The 25,187-nt window shown below is 36.6% G+C and overlaps 1 protein-coding gene across 3 annotated transcripts in view; it reads left to right on the top strand.

Moving 5' to 3' along the window:
• The window catches only part of SYT14 (synaptotagmin 14), a 174,788-nt gene that overhangs the window by 62,966 nt on the left and 86,635 nt on the right, over positions 1 to 25,187 (top strand). The gene's annotated exons all lie outside the window — the stretch shown is intronic.

The raw sequence follows: 25,187 nt of genomic DNA, 5'->3' as shown, positions 1-25,187 counted from the left end.
GCTTAACTAATGATGGCTGTGCCTTCTTTTTATTTCTACTAATACACAGGTATAGTAAGAAATTAATCAAATACAAGAATGAGGTATTAGGGGAGAAATAAAAAATGTTAGACACAGGCTGTACCCTCAAAAATACCTTTCTAGTATTAGAGTAAGACACGCGGTTACAAAGATAACTAACTAATGGAAAGCAGGAAAGCCAGTCTCCAACTGAAGTCTACCCCGGCACACAAAACATAGGGCAGATAGAGAATGGATTTTGAAGCCTAATCTTTATTCCCATTCTGGCTCTATGACTTAAACCTATTAGCTATGAAACTTGGGCAGTATAGTTCATTGTTTTTAGGTTTGTTTCATTGTCCCTATAATTTGGGTACTTTCCTGACAGTGATGGTGAGAATCATGAGCAGCCAGGAGCAAGTCCTGAGTTGGTAATCTGCGGCCCTAGACACTTCCCTTTCGGCACCTTCAGTTTAGGCTCTTTATTTTCCCCTACTTCCACCTTCTGCCCATCACCCCCTACATTTCTCTGCTGCCGTGATTGCTTCTTCCCTGTAGTCCTGTTAGGTTACTCTGCCGAGCCTGAGGGGAAAGCAGAGAGGAGAGAAGCATCACCTCACGCCTCTTGGGTTCTTGCCCCACCTCTGAGTGGATGCAGGTGTCCTGGAAGCACCTTCTCATTTCCTTTTACCTGTATATTTAGGACCAATCTGCACCTTTCTACCATTTCTACCCGAAATAGCTTCATAAAACACCCAGGGTAGATTGGTTTTAGGCTTTCTGAAATTAGATTTATTTATTTCATAAGCATTTGTTGGGAGCTTTTTTTGTGCCATGCTAGATACTGTGGACATAAAGATGAATAAAACAAGCTTGTTTCCAAGAGCCTGCAGACTGGAGGGGGAAGACCACTGAGTGTATGTCCACTAGAATGTGGTGAGTGAGAGCTCTGTTAGTTTCATGAACAAAGTACTGTGGGAGGTGGCTCAGACTTTCGGAGGTGAGGACTGGGGGATGTCTAATACAGTCTGCATAGAACAGGTGAACTGGACTTGAGTGAGAACTGTTTCAATTGCACAGAATAGTGATTACATGAAAGCAGATGAGAGTGTGTGTCAGTATTTTTAACTTATCTGTGTTTGGAGAATGGGAGGTAATAGGATTGAACGCCATGCTCAAGAGTTTGGGTATTATCTCATAGGGCACACCGAGTCCTACAGGAGGTTTTCACGCTGGACAAGGGTGCACTTTTAGATCAGTGTATTTAAGAGAGATTATTTAACTATTGTAACACAAGATGAATTGAATGTAGGTGCTACCGGAGGCAGAAAGGACCAGTTAGATAAACAGTGATGAGATCCTCACTGGCAATGAATTTAGGGACAAAGAATTTTTAGGTTTGGGGCTGGTCTCCATATATCTTGGTGAATGACTAAATGTGTGCAATGTGGGAGGAGTCAATATTTTAAATTAGTTTAGGGACCATTAGAGATGTAAGCTTGTGGGAAGAGAGAATTTAGCTTCAGTCATGCTGAATTTGAAGTATGTTGGGAATATCCAGGTGGAGATGCATATCTTTGTTTTTAAATGCTGTCACTGGGATTTAGGATGGGCAGATGACCAAATGATACTGTAAGATAATACTGGACTAGGAGAATAGTTTTTGTATCTTAAGTTATTGCCTATTGAGAGATCCAAGATCTCTATGAGCACCAAATAAATTCAGTGGAGTAGGGGAAGAACAGGAGAAATTGATTGGAGCAGGAGATTTCAGCACTCGACCTTAGGGAAAAGCAATTTTAGGTGACTGTAAATGTTGAACGTACATACAGGCAAAAATGCAGAAGTATGTATAAAATGCTAAAAGATCTTAAGGAAACGAATGAAATACCATCCATAGCTGTGAGAGAGATTCAGAGAACATGGCATTTGGGTTCAGCTTTTAAGATAGGTAGAAAAAGGTATTTTAGAAAGAGGGAACTTCGAAACCCTAAAGTACATAGTGGTAAAATGGAGGGAATATTTCAAGAGAGTGAAGTCTACTAGGTTCTAACACAGAGATAGGGAGAGGGGGACGGGAAAAGAGAGAGAAAGAGAGAGAGAGAGATGCGAGTAGGAGACAAAAACAGAGAGATGGGGTCTAAAGCCTGGAGTGCCTCCCGGACTAAAATTTGGATTTGGTTTGTTAGGCAGTGAGAGCTCTGAAAGTTTTTCACCAGGGAAACATGATCAAGGATGTGCTTTATTATTCTGCAAGTTTTTAACTTAGTAACAAGAAAACTCTAGGAAAGGACACTGATCAAGGAGGTCTTTGGACTAATCTATGTGGGAAATGGTTCAAATCTGCATTACAGAAGTGGAAATAAGAATTTAGAAAGGTAGGAAGGACATCACTGAAGCAGAATTAACTGGATTTAGGACCTGAAAGTATTTGAAACATGAGAAAGAAGAAAGGAAGGTTCAGAGATGACACTGGTTTCTAGCGTGTATGGCTGGGAGAATGATGCCATTATTACCATAAACAAGAAATCCAGAGACGGGTCTGTCTTTTGTCGGAAGTAAGAGGACGGGAGTAGGACATAAAAGTGGTTTTATATGTATGATGGGAGAATGAGGGAGGATATTCAAGAAGTTAGAAATGGCTATGGAGCTTGAAATGATGCATGGGGTTAGGGAGAGAGGTTCTCAGACCATACATACTTACAGAGTAGAAACCTTGGCAGTGGATTAAATTGATGAGGGAGAATGTGTGGAGAGAAAAGATCAGAGAATCATTTCATTAACAGGAGAATGAAGGGTGTCACTTAAACAGAGAAGAGACAGTAAAAGCAATAAAGTGGAGAATTAGAAGAGGGTTGTATTTTCTCTGCCATGGAAGGATGTTTTGAATGCTCCAGAGAGATTGAGAGGGATGAGAATTCAGAGAAGCCCCTTTGTCCATTAAAAGTTGACCAGTAACTTTCAATGAACATTTAGTTGCATAGAATAGTAAGTTAGATAGAATGTTGTTAAGTCGAGAATAAGTGGTAAGAAAGTACACATCTGCTGCCTTATACTTCCTTACCGCCTCCTCTCTCCTTATTGACTTTTGGAGTCAAAAGAGGAAATTGCACCGACTTGTAACCCAAGTGTTCCCCTTCTCCCTTCAACCTAACAAAAGAAACCCTTCTCTGGTATCTGTTCAGGAAGCAGGGGATTTGGGTCTCCACCAGGTGGTTGTGCCTCTGCAGAGATGACTTGGCAGACCCACTGCTCACTCTTTGGCTGGTCGGTCACCCAAGCAGACGCCTGAGCACAGTTCTCTTAGCAGGATTCAGTTCGTTTTCCCGAGATACAAGGAAAGGGATGAATAGAGTAACCTACTGGTAACCTACATATAACCTATGTGTCCCTTTACTGCTCTGACCATTTATTCTGCTTATTATTCTGCAAGTTTTTAAAGATCAGACATGACTAATGTGGGCTGAGGTAACTAAAGGGAATTGCAAGGTAAATGGAAAAATACTTGTAAATGTACATTGTTTGCATGGCATACTATTGCCTTATTAGCGCTGGGAGGGACCATCAGTCCATGACTCAACACTGAATAATTCCAGTAGAGAAGCTCTGAAACAGCCAATATGGGAAACTGCCAGAATAAGGAGGGCCTGGGAGGGCCTGGATGGGGATTAGGAGATCAGTGCAGGAGAGCTTTCTGACACGTAGTAAGAATGACTATTTATTGAGCTCCTACTGTGTGCCTGACTCTTAGTTTCTGTGTACATTATCATGTTGTGGCAGGTAAGATTGTCCCCATTTTACAGAATTGAGAAGAGATTTTAGATCAAATAAGTAATTTTTAACCTGAGGTCACACAGTAAGTTGAAAGACTGTGTGTGTCAAGTCCACTGCAGAATGACTGGTGTTTCATCTTCTGTTAAGTCATCACTGCTCCTTTTATATCCTCCCTAAGTCTGTTTCATACATGGTGGACCGCTTCAGTTGGGTCCTTCAGAACTGTTAGAAATGCAGGTATTTTAGAAAATGTGATAGCATATTTGTTACCATGTTTTCTCCTCTAGGTGGCCATATTAACCTACCACTTGTTAGAACTACAAAAGGGGATGATATCTGTAATAAATTTTTCTAGGAAAAATAACCATTAATTTATCCAGTTTCTTTTGTTCACAATTTCATTGTTACTATGTTGTTCTTAAAATTAAGGGCATCTTCTGATAATCTTCTCTATTTTAAAAAGGTTTCAAAGGTTAAGCAGTAGGTTGTAGGTATTTTGTTTTAAGTTGGTATGATAGACCAGCCTCTGAAATTCCTTTCATGCTAATTAATGCTTTCCATTTTTACATTAGATAGGAAAGCCTATTAAGATGATTTTGTATAAATAGCAAGTTTAGTGTAAAATTATTAGAATGTCTTTCTGTTATTTATAGCTTTTCATTCTTAGTTTACAATAGAAATTGCCAATCTATATTTACTTATTGTGGTATAGCTATATGACTAAAATTGTAAGATACAATTTTTGGATGAGTTAATTTAAAATGTTAAGAATAATTTCCAGCATCACTGTGTGTTAGGGTATGTAGACTGTTATATATACATACCTGTCATTATTTCTTACGGCTACTTCATAAGCTCTATGCTATTAACTTTGATGTTATCTCAAAATTAGGGGCAATAAGACATATCTCTTTATTCCTTTTATTTAAATGTTGCTTTTAATACTTGACTCGTAAATTATTTGTTTATATTTTTTGAGTGCATGTTAACTCCATTATAAGGATTGTTCCACTAAGTTCCACAACTTCTTTGTGAAGAAGGTTGGTGCAAAAAATTTGTATTTCCTGGGTGCCTTTGACAAAAAAGTGTTTAGTGTTTTAAAATAATGAAGGTTATATACATTACATGGTTTATTTAGAGTTTTGGTAAACTTTGTCTTTGATTTCAGGGTTTGTTTATGAACATTCCTCCTCTGAAGAATTCTTTATAGTGTATGTGTGTACTTTAAATATAGCCAATTTGAAGAAAAATTGATTTTGAAGACTTTTCCTGTGTCTTTGTATTTTGGAGATCTTATATGATGAGATCAATTGCCACCAGCAGTGTAGAATTCTTTTATAGAGGCACTTTTGAGGCTACCTCTGACCTATAAAATAAGATGTCTTTTTGTATTCTAAGTACAGCCTGCTCCATGGACCAATTAGAAAAAGGTACCATCTTTGAGCAGTGTGAGGAAAGTTGGGGTTCCTATGGCCAGGATCCTCACCTGAACCTAGACTACTTGATGATATAACTGGCCTCCTGCTAGGCTACTGCTCCCACTCCCATGGGCAATAGGCTATTATTGGCTGAGTCAATATATAAAGAGCTCTGCCCAATGCTCTGGGCGGAGGCAGAGACGAAGGAAGATTACAGACCTGCAGACTGTTGGATGCAGACATAATTCTAGTGCTTGACTTATCATTGGGAGATCAAGCAGGGTAATAAACCCTTTTACGCCAAGAACGTTCCACTGTCGTTCCTAGGTCTCACTGAATCCATAGTGAACTTGCCCGGGGCTGAAACCCACTGGTGAGACTAGATATCACATAATGAAAATACAATTCAGTGAGCAGATAGCACCTGTGTAACAAGAAAAAGGCATCCCGTTCCCCGGGGGTAAGATTCGGCAAACCCAACCCAGGCTCTGTTTCATCATTCCTCTCAGCCAGGTACTCTTTGCAGCCTACAAACTGCACATACAGAGTGGCCCTGAACACCTGGGTTTATATACTTCCAATCTTGAAATAAGTTAGTGGAATTGCTGTGCTTTCCATGGTAAATCTATATAGATCCTTCACAATTTTTTTTTTTGATCTGAGATACTTATCTAGTAGTAGGTAGATAGGTAGATAGGGTGATAGAAATTGAATTATAGTCATTAAGAAATCTTGGTTGATCACAAAACTGACACCCAGGGACATGTGACTTACCAAGAACATAGAATTTACTAAGAGCATACAATTCATTAGTGGCAAAGTGAAGCTGTAAATGTTTGTAACCAGAGAACAGGTCAGTGATATTCAAAAGAACTGTTTGGTAACCAAGTGAGTTGATAAAAGATGCATTACAAATTGAACAGGACTAGTGTCCCGTTGCTAGAGGTTGAGGCATGTCTGCAAAGTGGAGGACTAACCTGGCCGTCACTGGGACCTGACACTTCATTTACAGTTTCGATTAGCAAAGCCTGCAGGAGGTCAGTCTCGGATAAACATTTAGGGAGCTTTACATAGGCTCACAAATGGATTGACAATGACCTTCTTACCTGAGGGCAACAATGGATGATTCAAACTGACTAGAAACTCTGTCACTCTGAGTTCAATCAAGCTTACCTGTCTGTAATGAAAGAGTCAAGTCTATTTGTACTCCAGCGTGTGAGATAATCTCTTTACGGAGATGCAATGGAGAATTCGAAGCTGCATCTGAAGACTGTGCCTGACATGGTGCCAGCTGTGGCGCTCAGTAGAAGCCCTCAGTGCTCTAGAGGACGGCCTGGCGCCGGGCACTAGGATGGGGAAGTCCTCAAGCCAGAGGGATGTTCATTAATGCGGCTATAGAAACATTTATTTTACTGTCTTTCCGGCACTGCTAAAGCCTTTGTATAGAATATTGCTATTTTTATTAATTTTTCTGTTGTCTGGGCAGAAATCTTGGCTATAGACCTTTGTGTTACAGTACGTGTGATAGGAGATTTAGGAAGCCCACCTAATATTTTAAATCTTTATAAAAATCTCAGCAATAATTAAAGATACTACTACTAGTATGATACTCAAGTATAGTTCCAGGAACAGTAAGAAGACAGCTGTTGTGAATATGGGCATCACTGGGCATAAACTAATCAATCCATAAAAAAAGGCTACATGTCAACTTGGGATGGATGAGCAGGAATTTGAACAGTAAATACAGAAAATTTAATTAATGAGTAAAAAAATACTCATCTTCATACCACCTAGAATCAACCACCATTAACACTTTAGCAGACTTTTTTCCAGAAAAATCTTACGGCTGTAATTTTTTAAAGTTTTATATAATAATATATGAATACTTTTCCTTCAAATATTTAACTTAAGAGAAAGCTAACTGTTCTACTGTCCTGACTCCCCCTTCCCCCTTCCCCTTTTCCCAGAGGCACTGTTATTGGAAGTTTGGTACATATCCTCCCAGACCTTGTTTTCATACTTTACATACACATATAAACTGTTCATAGAAAGTATGCTTTTGGCTTTTTTTAAACTTAGATGAATGATTTCATCTTAGGCCCCCTGGAGGTATAATGTTCCTATTTCATTGGGAAAAAGAAAGTGAAGTAGACTAAGTGCAAGGAAGTCAAGAAATATCAATTAACAGGCTGAGTAAGATCAAAATGTTTTCTCATTAGACTCTGAACCTCTTAAGACCAGGGACTGAGCCATGTATTTTTCAATATCCCTTTCTTCCTATGCCTAATGTAATCTGATTAAAGCTACTAAGCAGTTTTCTTAGGGTGGATTTATATCTTAAAGAGATAATTATTCTGCATTAATCTGAATTGATTAATCTAATTAGTAGGAAATTTCTTTACAGTTAGAAGTTTCTACATTATCAGGTACTGTCTTTCTAAAGAAAGAAGTTAAAAAGGAAAACCTAATCAGAACATGAAAGCATGAAATCATAATTGTTTATGATGTTAATTCTTCATATATCCTTTCATTTTGTATAAGTGATTCTGACTACTGCTCAGCAAAAAATCCAGCACTGAAAAGAGCATATAAAAAGTTACAAATGAATACTGGAAATTCAGATGTCTGAATGCTGTTGGTTTCTTATTTAAAACTTTACTGTGAAGACACGAATTAGAAATTGATTAATTTCACTATACTGTTTACCCAGATTGCTCTTCCGTGGTCTCCATTCTGCACATTGTAGGTGATACAGACTTCACTAAACATTTACACTTTTTTATTTATTAATACATTTTAATAAATTTATTTACATACTCTAAATTTGTTCACAGTACTACTGAAATTTTAGCACTTTTTTTTTTTAAACTGAGCCCCTGCATGGGGAGAAACTATTCATGTATCATTTCTTTCCAGTTTCTGCTATAGCACAAACTAAAATAGGAGTTAAGGGAGAAAAAAAAGGCGGCAGTTACAACACAAAAGCCTGAACTGAATTGTTTACATGATAACGTCAGAAGGACATGTCACATCTGTCCCATGTTTGGGCAGATAATTACAGTTTAAGTTTTGAGAAGCAAAAGGCAAAGAGACTCGTATGAATGCAGACTTTTACTTGGCAGGTGGCTAGACCATGGAAGTTGAATTAGAGATAAAACTACAAATTTTATATCCTGGCATGTAGATAGATACTCCTGCTTCATTCATTTGAGCTGTTTCAAAGAGGTAAATATCAACTTAATTATTAGTTTTTGGTGAAGTGAAATTGAGGTTCTATTTCAAAAGTCTGAAAATATCTCTCACCTGAGCACGCTAGATATGAGGCTCTCTTTTTGAGACCTCCTGCTTTTGAGAAAATAAATTACATTGATGTCTCTGATGTGTGTCAGAAATTACCTTGAGAAGCTGAGAGGTGTTTTGATGTATTTGCATATCTCTTTCCTTCTGCTGGATAGGGACTCATAAAGATTTTATTACAAAATATGGTTATATTTAAGTGAGGTGTGCAATAATGCCTTCAACTCAAGCTAAGCTAATTTAAATGAATTTTGGGAATTAGCAGTTTTTACAGTAGTTAATTCTAAGATCTAGTTAGTTATGAAGGAAGTCCTTTGCTTTTTACAATTTAAACAATGTCCATATGTTACAGATGAGGACACTGAAGCACATAAGGGTAAGAAACCTATCTAAGGTTATATAGCAAGTATGTGAGAGCCAAGATTCAAATAAAAGCCATCTGTCCTGAGCTAATGGCACTGAACCTCTCCACTGAAATACCCTAGAAAACATAATATGAGAAAATCTGTCTTTTTATGTAACTTTTATGCCTAAATAATTTATTACTGTTTTTGTTTATATAATACATGTTCATTACAGAAAAATAAGAAAATACAGATGAACAAAAAGATTACTCATTTCCCACCATGTTGAGGTGTATGAATTCTTTATATATTTTGGGTGTTAACCCCTTATCAGAATATACTCTCCCATACTGTAGGTTGCCATTTTGTTCTGCTGTTGGTGACCTTTGCTGTACAGAAGTTTTTTAGTTTGATGTAGTCCCACTTGTTCATTTTTTATTTTGTTTCCCTTACCTGAGGAGATGTGTCCAGGAAAAAGTTGTTCATGCTTATATTCAAGAGATTTTTGCCTATGTTTTCTTCTAAGAGTTTTATGGTTTTGTGTTTTACATTTAAGCCTTTGATCCATTTTGAATTTACTTTTATGTATGGAGTTAGACAGTAATCCAGTTTCATTCTCTTACATGTAGCTGTACAGTTTTCCTAACACCAATTGTTGAAGAGACTTTGTTGTATATTCAGGGCTCCTTTATCGTATATTAATTGGCCATATGTGTGTGGGTTTATAGCTGGGCTCTCTAGTCTGTTCCATTGATCTAAGGCTCTGTCCTTGTGCTAGTACCATACTGTTTTGATTAGTGTAGCTTTGTAGCATAGCTTGAACTCAGGAAGCATAATACCCCCAGCTTTGTTCTTTCTCAGGATTGCTTGGCTATTCAGGGTCTTTTGTGATTCCATATTAATTTTAGGATTATTTTCTCTAGTTCATTGAACAAATGTATAGACTCCATTGGTATTTTGATCGCAAATGCATTGAATCTATAAATTGCTTTGGGCAGGATGGCCATTTTGACAATATTAATTATTCCTACCCATGAATCATAGGATAGATTTCCATTTATTTGTGTCTTCTTTAATTTCTCTCATAAGTGTCTTATAGTTTTCAGAGTACAGGTCTTTTACCTCCTTGGTTAGGTTTATTCCTAGGTATTGTATTCTTACTGATGTAATTATAAATAGAATTATTTTCCTGGTTTCTCTTTCTGCTAGATCATTATTAGTATATAGGAACACAACAGATTTCTGTGTATTAATTTTATATCCTGCAAATTTGCTGAATCCAGTTATTAATTCTAATAGTTTCTGGTAGAGTCTTTATGGTTTTTAATATATAGTATCATGTCATCTGCAAATAGGAGCAGTTTAACTTCTTCCTTACCAATCTGGATGCCTTTTATCTCTTTATCTTGCCTGATTGCTATGGCTAGGACCTCCAGTATTATGTTGAATAAAAGTGGTGAGAGTGGGCATCCTTGTCTTGTTCCTGATATTAGAGGAAAAGCTTTCAGCTTTTTGCCATTGAGTATGATGTTTGTGCTTATGTTTTTAACAAGAGGTCTATATGTGAATTATGCTTTGTGTTTATATTATGCTGTAAATAATTCAAGGTACTGTACATTTGAGAGAGTATTATACTGACTCAGAGGTAATATTAACAATATTTAACAATTGGTACAATAATAGAAATTAACATGAATAAAGAGTAAACAAAAATTAAATATTTTCATCTTATTCTCTAGCTAAATTAAAGTTTATCTATTACAAAACTAATTACAAAGGGGTGTAAGTTGTAGCAAAATACTATCAAGTTATTCTAGTAATTTCAAAGTCATTTCTTTATTTTTAGAAATTGTGCTTTGATCTTTTGTTTGCTGTTACTATTAGTTAAAATTTGACATTGGGAACTATCTCAAACTATTCCAATTATTTCCCATTAAATTTGTAGTCATTAGTTGACTTTTCATCTCAATAACTAGAAACTTTCTCTTAATAGTAATATTGTTTACAGTAGAGAATCCTTGATCAGCTTCAGCTAAACAATTACTTGAAAATATTTTCTAGTCTGCACAGTACTGGAAGGTATTTTTATATATTCATTATCTCTAGTAACATCAAATGCACAAAAATAATTTATCAGAATATCATATTTAATAAGGTTGAACTTAATCCTGCAGAGTAGATGAGAGAAAGAGAATTAGGGAGGAGGGGAAAAGTTGTGAATTTGGGCTTTGTTGTTGAACTGCCTCTCTGCCATCTTCCTCTGTGCTGTTGTTTTCTGATCTGGCAAGTGATAATAAATATAGTACCCAAACAAGTTCATATATGTTTATCACAGTTCCAGCCCCTGAACAAATGATAGGTTAGGGTTAATGCTCATTTTATTAATAAAGTCAATATTATGCCAGTGTTGGCTGGGTGTTCAGTGAGTTTGTGAAACTCTACTGAGTTTCAAAGGAGTTCCCTATTCAGGGCTTCTCTCCACCCCCAAATTGCCAGGCTTCCAGGACTTCCATCGCATTATGGGAGTGTTTGTGGTGTGACACCAAGACAATGCTTGTGGTTGCTTCCACAACGGTCTCTATGCACATTTCTGTATTAGCACAGGCACCAGTCAAACGTATAGTGAAGTTGAAGAAAATAAATGTATAAGGATTTATGTCACATGACCTGAGAAATGCTTGAAAAGTTGTCTTTAAAAGGGCATGAACCAGGATCCTTCCAGGGACCCAAATTAGAAATCTGTGCACCTTCTCTTTAGAACACTGGATCAACCAAGCACAGTCATGAAATACAGACATAACTCCTGGGGGTGCACCCACAGAAAACAGAGAGTTCCCAGAGAAGGGAGAACTGCTTTAAATTGAGAAGCCAATGCAAGAAAAGTGTATTTTACAAGATTTTAAAAAACCCTTCGGTTTGACTATCTGAAGCTCTGTAATACTATTTGTTGCTTGAGACAGTCTTTTAGTGAGTGAAAGGTATAGGAAGCTTTTGTTTCAGTTTCAAAACTTATCTCTTACCTCAGTAAAAAAAAAATTATATATGCTAATAGTTTAAAAAATACAGAGCTTTACAATGTAAAAAAAAGACCTAAAACTTATCAGGGTGCTTTTTCTAACAAATGTGATAGGTTTATTCTTTCTGGGTATAATAGTGTTGATATTAAAGATACCTTGTTACTCAGACCTTTTTATTCTAAGGGTAAAAGTATTTTAAAGGTTCTCTTTGGCATTTGCAGAAACCAATTCTCTCTATAATAGTACATCTTACTGAATATTTATAAATTTTTTCCATGTATTTAGATTTTAAATTAATAGAAACACTCATTGCTGCACACATTCATTGAAAGCTTCTAATATAGTGAAAATTGTGGAAGTTAATTTCATCAGTATAAATGAGTTCACAAAATATTTTCCTAATATATTATAAAACCTTGTCAAATGAAGAGCTGTTTATTCAAAATAGTGCTAAATACAAAGTAAATGCTTTCCCAAATTAATTAGGTTTCTATAAAAAATATATGAGATGCTTTTTCTTAGAACCTTACACTTCAGATTTACACTTTAACTTATAAGTGGAGGACATATTCTGTGTTGTGGGATGGGGTGGAGGGTTACATCCAGATAAAATGAACTTTTAAAACAGAATTATGCTATTAGGAATTTTGAAAGAGCACTCTTGCCTATGAGATGAAAGCTTTGAAAAAACTTCCTCTACGTATTTCTTCTTTGAAATAATAGTGAAGTTACATTAATAAACTAGAAGAATTTTTACCAAATGGAACACAACTCCTCTTCTTCCTGAACTTTTGTTTAGAAAAGCATTTGGGTGAGATCTACCTTCTTAATAAATTTCTAAAAGATCTTCTGTTGTGTTCTTACCACCAAAGAGAACAAAAAAAGGGGGCACAGGGAAACTTTTAGAGGTGATTGGTGTTTATTACCTTGATTGTAGTGATGGTTTCATGGTTGTAATGCATATGTCCAAACTCATAAAACTGTGTATATTAAATATGTGCAGTTTTTTGAATATCATTTATACCTCAATAAAACTGTTAAAAAATAAAAACAGAATAGCATTTGGAGGTAGCATTTTGGATGTGCATTTATCAGCAATAACTAGTAGACTCTGTGTATATGAAATCAAGTGAAATATTAATAATTAAAGTATTATACTCAACTAGATTTTGTAAGTCTTGAAGGGACTGTTTTGTATTGTTTCTATTTTGTGTAGAACATTTTCTTTTTTTTATGGAAGTATAGTAGATGTACAATATTATGCTGGTTTCAAGTATACACCATAGTGATTTGACAGCTATATACGTTATAAATCCTCACCCCAACTAGTGCAGTTGCTCTCAGTCAACATAGAAAGATGTTACAGAACCATAGGCTATATTCTCTATGCTGTGCTTTCATCCCTTGACTAATTTATGTCATGTTTGAGGTTTTGTGCCCCTTTATTCCCCTCAACCTCCGCACCCATCCCCCAAACTCCTCCCGCATGGTAACCACCAGTCACTTCTCAGTACCTATGGGTCTATTGCTGTTTTGTTCATTTTGTTTTGTGTTTTATTTTTATATTCTACAAATAAGTGAAATGATACAGTATTTGTCTTTCTTTACCTGGCTCATTTTCTGTAGCATAGTACTCTCTAGGTCCATCCATGTTGTTGCAAATGGAAGAATTTCTTTCTTTTTTATGGCTGAATAATATTCCGTTGTGTATATATACCACAGCTTCTTTATCCATTCATCTATTGATGGACACTTTGGTTGCTTCCATATTTTGGCTGTTGGAAATAATGCAACAGTAAACATAGGGGTGCATATATCTTTTTGAATCCGGGATTATGTTTCCTCTGGGTAAATTCCTTGAAGTAGAGTTACTGGGTTGCATGGTATTTCTATTTTTAGTGTCTTGAGGAACCCCCATACTGCTTTCCCTAGTGGCTGTACCAGTTTACATTCTGTTTTCTGTGACTTTAGAACTAAATCTTTAGAAAATTATCATTGTATTTTAATTAATCCTTAACTATTTAGCTCATTATTGTATGTTCTATTTGTCCTTGAAAAATATATTGTCTTAGTATCTTATTTGTTTGATAATATAAATAATATGGCACAAAGAAGATTACTTGATTTATTTTAATAATTACATTTACTGAACACATTTTTACTATTTTTTAAACAGCTTATCTTACATATAAAATTTACTCACTTCAAGTGTATAATTTCAGTGATTTGTAGTAGCTTTACTGAGTGGTGCAAATATCACCATAAATCATTTCTAGGACATTTTCATTCCCCAGTAAGATTTCTCTTGCCCACTCACAGTTAATCCCCATTCTCACCCTAAATCTCAGGTAATCACTCCTTTGTATAAATCTTGCCTATTCTGGGCATTTTATAGAAATGGAATCATACAATATGTAGTCTCTTGTGTCTGCCTTCTTTCATTTAACATAATGATTTTGAGGTTCATCTTTTGATGTAAATGTGTCAGTTATTTCCTCTTTTTATTACTGAATTGCATTTCATTGTATAGATATACCACATATACCCTGTCCATTAATCTGTTGATGAACATTTAGCACATTTCCAGTTTTTGACTATTACAGATAATGCTGCTGTGAACATTCACATGTAAGCCTTTATCGTTGCCAGGAAGCATGCTAAGATATTTATGTACATTAACACATTAAGTCTTTACAACATTTCTACATGGCAAATAGTATTACCATCCCCATTTTAGAGGAGGAAGCTATAAATTACTGCCCAGGATTCAACCAGGCAATCTGATTCTAGATCCCCATGTTGTAATTACCTTATTTTCCGCTTCTGTAACTAATCAGTTAATATAATATTTGTTTTATGGTACTGTAGCTTTATCATATTGATCAATGTAGTTAAATGATGACTCTAATTTAGATCCACCAGTATATAGTCCTTTTAAGCCAGAACTTAAGTAAATATAGTTTTTCATTGGATTTATTATAAAATAAACTTTTATGAAAAGAATAAAAGTGGCAGGTACTTTGCCATATGCCTCCTTGTTTGCCTAGCACCTGCCAAAGAGTATGGCACATAGAAAGGTAGTCTATAAATGTGTATTGAATTAATGTAGCCAAAATACAAAAAAACGAATTGGATTCTTCTCTAGCTTAAGGTATAGCTTTTCCCCCTTCACTATTTAATTCACCTTTTCTCTGTATTTCCTAATTTGAAGAATTTAATGTAGAACATATTTTCAGTAGATTTCTGATTAAATATCCTGAGAATATTATAGATGTTTTAAAATACAAAATATTTTTGGCAAACATAGATAACTATGGCTCAAGAATTGGAAATACATGATATATATCATGCAAAATATGAATAACAAAAATGTCCAGTTTTTTCAGGGTAATACCTTTTGCAGGAATATTAGACGGGTAAAGTTTCCTTAGTGTGTTATGTTGGTGGCCACATGATCTCAGTTTGTCTCATTACTGGTGCTACTAACTTTGATGTTAGATTTAAATGGTGCGGTGTCCACCAGATTCCTCTGTTTATTCGTATTTGTCCTTTTCCACTTTCTCATGAGTGCGTAATTTCCGGGTTTGTATGTTGAGACCGTGTGAATATCCTGTCCCCACTACCTAATGGTTTTAGCATTCATTGCTGATTCTTGCCTAAATCCATTATTACTATTTCCTTAGTACTAGTACTCCTGGGTTCCTTTTGTGTTCGGGGTTAGACTCCATTCCTGACATTTTTCACTTGAGTGCCCACATCGTCCTCACTGGGCTCTCGGTTGTTCATTCAGGCTGACTCCTGGGTCTTTCTGACACATTGCTATCAGGTACTGAGCACTTCCTTACTTTAAATACTTTTGGCAGAAAAAGTTCTATTTTCCTCTTGTATTGTCCCTGTCCAGCTCAAGAATCAATCTCTTTTTAAGTAACTGTGGTTCCTTTTTGTGAGGAGTGGTATTAAAAGATCTAGATGTTACTGTTACTGTCGGGTGTCATTGCTTCTAGGCAGTGGGCAGAGTTTTCATTATGATACCATTTTGAATCCAGTACCAGAGTTCTTTGTCTCTTCTCCCCATTCTGTATTTGTATTTCGCTTCATGAATTTTAAGTACTGTGGTTCCCAGCAACAATCATGTACCCATTTATTTGCTCAGTCCTACAATATACAGAAAATAGTTTAGGAATTGCTATACAAGTACTACTTTTAACAGTAAATCTATTAAATAAAATTCAGGAACTTTTTGCATTCTACTTATCCTCAGACTACATCCCGCTAATGGTGTGTAAGTACTGTGTTCTGAAGTTACCTGCATTATTTATTTTAATTTTCTTCATTATAATTAGTTATGTTTGATATCAATACAGTTAAGTTTGTATTTTCTGTTTCATTGTTGGGTTTGTTTTCTATCTTTTCAATTTAATTCTATTTTTGAATATGTAAAACATTAACATAGTTGAAAAGTAAAAGCTAAATAAAAAGTTGTTCTCAGACAAATCCCATTTCCTTTTTTATTTCCTCCACTTCATTCCTACTTACCTGTGTACGTAACCATTTTCATTGGTTTCTGATTTATCCTTCCTGTTTTCTTTTGCTTAAATAAGTGTGGATGTTTTGTTATGTCAAAGGTAGTACACTACTTTAGTGTGTGTGTACATATATATGTGTGTGTGTATATATGTGGTTTTTTCTTTTGCATTTCCTTTTGTCACTTCATGTACCTTAGGAATGACTCTGTGTGAGGTCATAGAGATCATCTTTTTTATACATCTGCAGGGTACACTCTTGAATAAGTACATAGCTTATTCAACCAGTCTTCTCCATGTAAAGGAAATACCTTTTCAGACTACTTTTGACAGAACATTAATATAATTCTTTAGAAGACTAGCCTTATATCTACTACTTTATTCCTTTCTACTTAATAGGATCGAGACCGCTACTGTATCTTAGTTTAGCAGATTATTAAACTTACTGTTGTCTGCATGTGTGATAACTTTGGGATCCTTGTGAGTATATATTGTCAAATTTTTGGTATGTATTTTGAGCTGAAATCCATCAGGAACACTGTCTCAGGAAACTGCTAGTAATGGCTTACTGAATTCTTTTCGAGCTTTTGTCTGTTAAGTTCTTGTTTAAGAGCAGTTTATTCGAACTCTAATTTTTGGTATATTTAGGCTCTTGGGTTTTCTTTTTTTTATTCCCATGGTAAACTCTTTGGGACCAATTTTAGGTATTAAAATCTCTTTAAGCACAGAAGTAATAGTATTCCTAGGCAATTTAATAAATAATAAATAGTTGACAAGCAGGAAGCATTATAAATGACTCTCCATTTAACACATTGCTAAGAGGAAATTCATGAGTGTTAATTAAATAAATAGTTCCACTTGCTTATTAAAAGTTTATAAGTTTCCCTTTTTAAGAAAGTTCAATCTATAATGTGTTACTTTAAGTTATAGGTATGTCATTAAATGCCAAGGTCATTTTGCTGTATTCTCCACAGTTTCTTGCAATTTCCAATATTACAATTTTATATAATATCTGCTATATGACTACAAATTTTTCTGTTTCATTTATTTACACATATATACATAGCCCAGATCAAAGAAAGCCAAATTGTATCAAAACACGGAAATTTGATATCCGTACATACAATATAAAAACACTATAACTTTTTATGTTCATACATAAAGGATATGATTATATTGTAATGGACTCTTTTTTGCTCTTTTACTATAGTAAATCACAAATATATGCCACACCACTTTTGGAATGCTTGTTGTGCTATGCACAGGATTAGAAAAAGGGCTTTTTAAGGGAAAATGAACTGAGTCAGAAGCAGCAGGTGGCCGTGTGCCGCTGGAGTAACAGTAGTAAAATACGAGACTGAGAAGTTGATACATCATTTAGTTCTTAGCTGGTGGGCTAAACAACTTGGATTTTCTTTTCGGCAATGAAGATCCTTAGAAGATTTTTAAATAGGAGTATTACGTGACCTGACATTTGTTCTAGGAAGATACCACTACAGAGTCTATGAAGAGTGGATTAGAGATGTGAGAAATAAGAGATAGGAAGAAAAGTTAACTGTTCTTCATGAAATTTTTTGTGGTTTAATTCAGCAGTAATAGTACTCTTGTCTAGTAGCTAAATGTAACAATTCCTAGCACCCATTAGGCAATTCTGTGGACTATGTCTATAGGAAGTGCCTGAGTGTTCAGCTTCTGGTACTGATCTCATTAAAATCTACAGCCACTAACCATTGTTCTAACACTGGTTTTACTATCAGAGCCTCTTTTAGTTTTTATGAAAGTAATTCATGTAAATAAGTAAATAAAAGAATCAACAGTCATCTTGTGGTTTACTTCCTCATTTTGCTGTGGAACATATCTTCCAGTAACTTTTAGGGAAATACCATCTTGGAGGTGAGCTTTTCAAAAAGTGCTGCACTTAGAAAAATATATTTACTCTAACTTCCTAATTGATTGATGGTTTGACAAGGTATAGAATGCTAGTTTGGAAATTATTTTCCCTTTGAATGTGAAGACGTTGCTTCTATTGTCTTCTTAGAGTGTTGCTGTAAGAAGCATATGCCATTGTGGTTCTGTTGTTTTCAGATGATTTAGTTTCTCTGGAAATTGTAAAATATTGTCCTTCTCCGCTATATTGTAAAATTGTGTAATGATGTTCCTTGGGCACAATTTTAGTAAGTATAGCCTCTGAGGCCATTCAGTTTTCCGGAAGAATCCTTCATTCTCCTTCTTTTGGGAGGCACATGGTATATGCTTGACCACCGGCACTCTTGGAGCTGAGTAATAAAAGGTAGCCGATTCACCAGCCATCGTATAGATTTTCACTTAATTCTGTTTCACCATGATGCCTCTCCCTCTCTTCTCCCTATGCCTGATGTCCATTAATTGGCTGCTTGCATGTTCAGTATGGAAGATGTGAGTTAGGATAAGGATGGTGTTAATTACTTATTATGCAGACTTCCATCTGCCTTTCTTGTTTTTATCACACACTTCACCCACCACCTTCCTAGTATCTCAGTTTTTCTGGAGCTCTGTGGAGTGAACTGTTTCATTTTTCATCATATTCTGACTTAGTCACACCAGTCAGGAAGTAAATACACAGTGGACAAACTTCATTGACATCCACCTTTGATATTATTATCCCTGTGATATAATTAACTTTTCTGAGTCTTATTTTACTTAAATATAAAATATGGCTATTAAAACCTACCTTAAAGAGTTATTATGAGGATGAGAAATTCTGCATATCTTTGGATGTAATGGTAATAAATGGTAGCTATTAACATTCTATATGAAAGGTGTGTAAGTGTATAAAATCAAAACACTTAGTTATACATTACTAATTTGGTGAGAAAAATAGTTCATAAACTTGGAACTACCTAAAAAAATTGGGAGAGCTGGCTTTTATTCATACCTTGTCAGTCAAGAGGGCAAAGCATTTCATTTTTTCCCAATCAGATGTTAACTCTATAAAACAGAACTGTCTCCCACTTAAAAAGTTAATTCTAGTTACAGTTATTAGTTAGCGAGCAGCTAAAATTTAAATTAAAATGAGTTCCTAGTTACCATTGCCAATTCACCTCTGACCAAACCTTTTAGAAACTATTTCTGAATAAGGATGTCTCTCTTCTTACAGAACATTTAGAAACACTAAGATTTTTGATGCTATATTTTAAAAAGTATTTTCCTCTTTTGCCTAAGACTAACCTTGATTTTGGCAAAAAGCCCTACAATTATACAGGTAGAAACAAAGTTTGCTTATTTTAAAATCATTTAAAATACTGATATAAATTAGATGCAAAGCCTTATCTTTTATAAGTGTATTTCTTTACATTTGATTACATCATCATATTACAAAAGTTGTGTTGATTTAGTTATTTCCAACATTTAGCCTTGTGGAGCTGATATCTCTCCAGGGCTTGCAGTGAAGTCACAAGGAAAATAAATTTATAGGATATGAAATCCAATAAGAATTGAACCAACTAAAAGCTAGTTGAGGCCCCAAAAAATACCCCACAATAGTTTTAAACCTGCACCCCATGAATGGGTGCTATGGATCTTTGGTAGAGGTTTGTTCTAGGAGTAAGATAAAATAAGGGTTGGGGAATAAAAATGAGACTAGAAATCTAGCTGCCTATTTTTCTGTTTATTGACTTAGTTACATTTTATTTGAACAAAGGGTTATTACTAAGAAGTGTTCTTGAAAGCCCTCAGTTAATAGTATTGATACTTGAAATCAGAACGTTGATAACAAATTTGAGTATGAGGTAGTAGAAATACCTAAATGAAACTTTCCTTGTTCTCCTATTGTTTAACACCTTCTGTAGTCTTTTTAGTGTTTCCTATGGTCATCCTGCTTATTCCTGGCTTTGTGCCTGTGTTGATACTGTACCCCAATTTGGAACATTGTAATCTCTTCCTGTTTAGCTTTATATGTCAAGGCCAAAGCTAAAGCCAGCACCTGCCATGAAGCTTTCTTAATAACACTCCTATACATTGGTCTTTTCATTCTCAGAATTTCTATAGCTCTTGATTATATTGTTTTGCGTTGTTCTTTTGTTGCATACCATAATTAATTTCACTTCACTTCATTGTGAATTCCCAGTTTCTCACAGAGTGCCTAGTGGGTACGAATTTAATAAATCAGTAAGTTTTATATTTAATTGAAACAAAGTCATGAACCTGACTTTCCCAATTAAAAGCTTGCTGTCTCCCTCATTGCCTTGAAGCATTAATTTTGTTAATGATTTGTATATTTGGACTTCCTGAGTGTGATTCTTTAATGTGCTTTATGCTCTTTCCCTGTGTTCATCTTGATTTGCCCACAGAAAGGAATAATTAATCATTCACTTTTGCAGGTATACTCCTGCTTCTCTGTAACTTGACAACAGAGTCCTTCTTCGCATATGCAGATATCTTGTGACTATTTAGGGGTAAGATCATTCTTCAGAATATACAAAATACATACACTTTCTGCCTGTCTGCCCTCGCATAGGCATTTAACCTTTTTATTTTTGCATAAGGACTTAGGCCTACAATAGGTTAACAGGAAGTTTGACTAAAAGAGTTTATCAGGATATGTCAGGATGTTTAATAGGATTTTCTTGGGACTTCTGTTGTTCTGGAATTGGTGAGTAGGGGCTCAAAGATGGAGTGACGACATGGAAATACTACTACAATCCCCCATCCCTGCATCCACTCTCCTAAATCTAGAGCTAACACCACTGACAGGATGAGACACTTCTCCAAGTATTTATGACAGAGTAGCCCAGACTAGTTCTGTTACCTCCAATATCCCAACTCCCACATCTCCACTCCCTTCCCACATCAAATAAATAGAACACTGAAAAAGAAAAGAGAGAATCGGAGTGTGAACATCAGGAGACAGTATATTAAGAGCTCTCTTTCCTCATCCCACCCTTTGGGGGGCACTTGAAATTCTTGAAGGGCGTGGAGACATTTCTGAGGCTCCGTGAGAAGGAGCATGGAAAGCGGAGGAGGAGAGAGGAGCTGTGGGGTAAGCCAGGTGCCCTGCCTCAGAAAGGTCTTGGGGGCATGAACTGCTGCCCGCAGGGGAGCGTTAGACTTGACGGTGCTATTCTGGGGAGGCTGAAGTGAAGCATGGAGCTGGATGTCACCCACATGAATTACACGCATCTCCTGTGAAGAAACTGCATCAGTAAAAGCTACCACAGTTGACTACAACTAGAGTGAGGTTTGGGGTACCTTCTCCCACCTACAGGCAGCCAGCCAGTAAGGCAGCCCTAGCAATTTCTGCTATTCCTTTAGCCTATTCCGGCAGTTAGAGTTGGAAGAGAAAGAGCAAGACAGAACTTAAGTTGCCAAGGCACTAGAGTGGAAGGAGAATCAAGAGTGGAGACCACACTTTGTCTCCCACTCGAAGTTTATGAGCACAAAGCATAGCTGGCATTCATGGGAGGGAGTAATAACAGTAAGACTTAAACAGTGATTTCTGTGTAACAGGCATTGTTTTAAATTCTTTCCTTTTATTAATTCATTTAATCTTTTAACAGGTCTATGAGCTACAGACTGTTATTAACTCTTTTACAAGGCAGGAAACTTAGGTATAGAGATGGAGGTTTAAGGACCTGGCAATGGAGTTTTTCAGTTCTACTAGCTTGAGATTCTTTGTATTAACAAAAAGTGGCTGGGAATGTCTGAACTCTGCCCTAAAAATCACATAAAGGGTAGTGTGGAGAAATTCAGCATTGTATAATCAAAAGAGATTAGAGTGGAAATTAAGCTCTTCACGTTCCACAGAATTGAGACTGTTTAATAAACTGCTTACATATTTAAAATCAATTGAACTCGGCTTTTGTGTATTTAAAATATAGGTAACAAATATAAGCATATCTATCATGAAAAACCAGCTATCTTCCATTAATCTGTATTTAATGAAACCCAGCATTTGAGTTACATAGAGCATATAATTTTGTAATTTGGGAATGGATTTGGTGATTAAAAGTTGGTAGGTTCACTTCTGTTACCCCAAATGAGAGAAGAGAGAGAGAAAGTGTGTGTGTGTATGTGTGAATACGTATATCTATAACCCCAGTATTGCCAAGTTCCTCCGTCATGTGGACATAAATAGGATCCCATTAATGTTAATGTTCATCTCATAGTAGCGCCAGCTTTACCTGCTCATACAGAGGCTCTGATCCATTGCATTCGCTATTCCTTCAGCTAACTATTTCAGGGAGCCTTCAAGGCACGCCGTTTGTTAACTCACAGGCAGTCCAGATTGCTACTCCATTTTTAACCTCTTTTGCTCTGACTGTTCTCTGGCTAGTTCTGCCACCCAACACACATTGTCAACTACACTTTAACTGTGCTAGTTGGTCTCTGCCACATTAGCACCCAGTTATCCCTAAGACATGACAGCCCAGCATTCTTTTGCAAGTGAGAAAACGAGTTCTCCTTTTGCTTTTGCATGGTTTGGCGAATTCTGAGTTGTGGGCTGCAAAGTGTTATCAGTCTAAAGAAGCTGTTCTTCAGTTCATGCACAGACAGCATCTTTTCTTCCCAAAGTCCATACATGGTAGTTTGGCAGGAGAGGTTCATTTACTAGCCATCACCTTACATGGGGTCTTTACTTCTCTCTTTTCTTTTTTATTAAAGTATCATTGATATACAATCTTATGAAGGTTTCACATGAACAGCATTGTGGTTTCAACATTCACCCATATTATCAAGTCCTCACCCCTCCTATTGCAGCCACTGTCTGTCAGCATAGTAAGATGCTATGGAGTCATTACTTGTCTTCTCCATGCTGTACTGCCTTCCCTGTGGCCTACCTATATTGTGACTGCGAATTATAATGCCCTCTAATCCCCTTCTCCCTCCCCACCCAGCCTCCCCAGCCCCTCCCCTTTGCTAACCACTAGTCCCTTCTCACAGCCTGTGAGTCTGCTGCTATTTTGTTCCTTCAGTTTTGCTTTGTTTTTATACTCCAAAAATCAGTGAAGTCATTTGGTACTTGTCTTTTTCCACCTGGCTTATTTCACTGAGTGTAATACCCTCTGGCTCCATCCACGTTATTGCAAATGGTCGGATTTGTTTTCTTCTTATGGCTGAATAATATTCCATTGTGTATATGTACCACCTCTTCTTTATCCATTCATCTATTGATGGACACTGGGTTGCTTCCATATCTTTCTGCCTGGCTTATATAAGTGAGTATAATATCCTTTAGACCCATCCATGTTGTTGCAAATGACAGGATTTCTTTTCTTCTTACGGCTGAATAATAATTCCATTGTATATATGTACTACATCTTTATCTGCCCCTCTGTTGATGGACACTTAGATTGCTTCCATATCTTGGCTATTGTAAATAGTGCAGCGATAAACATAGGGGTGCATATGTCTTTTCGAATCAGGGATCTTGTTTTCTTTGGGTAAATTCCTAGGAGTGGAATTACTGGGTCTAATGGTATTTTTATTTTTGATTTTTTTGTTGTTTTCTTGTCTTTTGGATGTTGGCCTTCCTAACTGGTGTGAGGTGATATCTCATTGTGGTTTTAATTTGTATTTCCCTGGTGATTAGTAATATGGAGCATGTTTTCATGTGCTTGTTGTCCAACCGAATTTCTTCTTTGGAGAAGTGTCTGTTCAGATTTTTTAATCAGGTTGTTTATTTTTTGGGTATTGGGGTCTGTGGAGGGCCAGAAATGATGTCACCCCGAAAGTGACATCACCAGATATGGACATCAGAGAGTGATATCACCGGAAGTGAGATCACCGGAAACAGAAGTGACTACATTGGATATGAGATCAGTCTGAAAGTGACATCATTATGAACTTCTGTATATAAGTGGTGCTCAGAAAATGAACTGCATCACTTGTCCACCATCCATGGGTAGTGAACCTCCTTATCCCAGCTTTGGTTTTGGTTTCTGTGTCTTTCATGTATCTTTCTCTGTGTTTTCCTTAAGCTCCTCATCCACTCCACTCAGGTTCAGCTGGTTTGTGGAGCTGGTCTCTGCAGGTGGCACCTGAACAGGGACCTGAGTATGGAGTGAAGGAGACCTGAGGAGGGTCAGGTCTCATGCAGACAGCCGGCAGTTTCAGTGGGGAGCACTTCCCATAGGTGAACAGGCGTGCGTCTGTAAGGTACAGACTTGGTGAAGTCCTAGGGGTAGTATGGGAGGAGTAGAATCAGGAGTAAAACTTGGGATAGCAAGGGTCAAAGGACTGTCGGACCCTTAAAAACTCTGTATATACGCTTAAAGCTAAAAAAGGGTTAGACCGATCACTCTTTGTACTTATATTGAAAGCCATGCTTCATGCCGTCGGCAGTAATGTGCGCAGCCAGCAGCTAAAATCTTGGTTTTGAGCAGACTTGACAAGAAGCAGGGTTGCGGCTTAAATAGCACTTCACCCCTCATTGGCCTCCAGACTTTCCCACGGGAACATTTGCCCTATGGAATTTAGTGAAAGAAAGTTTGGACTCCTCCCCCGCAGCCACCGTTTGCCAAATAAACCTTTCGAAGGGAACGTTGTGGTTAAACAACTTAAACGGGCGGTGACTGGCTATGAGGCACTTGTAAAATCCATGGCCTCAGAGAGTGATGAATCTTTGCGTCCCAAATATGAACAGAAACTGACCCAGAAGAAGCAACAATACTTTCAGAAAGAATCTGGGTCATCGTGTAAGGGGGATGTGGGGGAAGGGTGCAGGAGTGAGGATAATGATGACGTGGATCTGCCTATGGACTCCAAGTCAGAGCTAGCTGACCTTGGAAAGCCTAAAATAACCTTCTCCTGCTCCCTCCCGCTGCAAGTCTACCTCCT

This window comes from Manis pentadactyla, chromosome 9 (assembly GCF_030020395.1).
Source record: "Manis pentadactyla isolate mManPen7 chromosome 9, mManPen7.hap1, whole genome shotgun sequence".
NCBI classification, from domain to species: Eukaryota; Metazoa; Chordata; class Mammalia; order Pholidota; family Manidae; genus Manis; species Manis pentadactyla.
The sequence above is the reverse complement of the archived record's forward strand: the minus strand, read 5'-3'. Positions and strand labels throughout refer to the sequence as shown.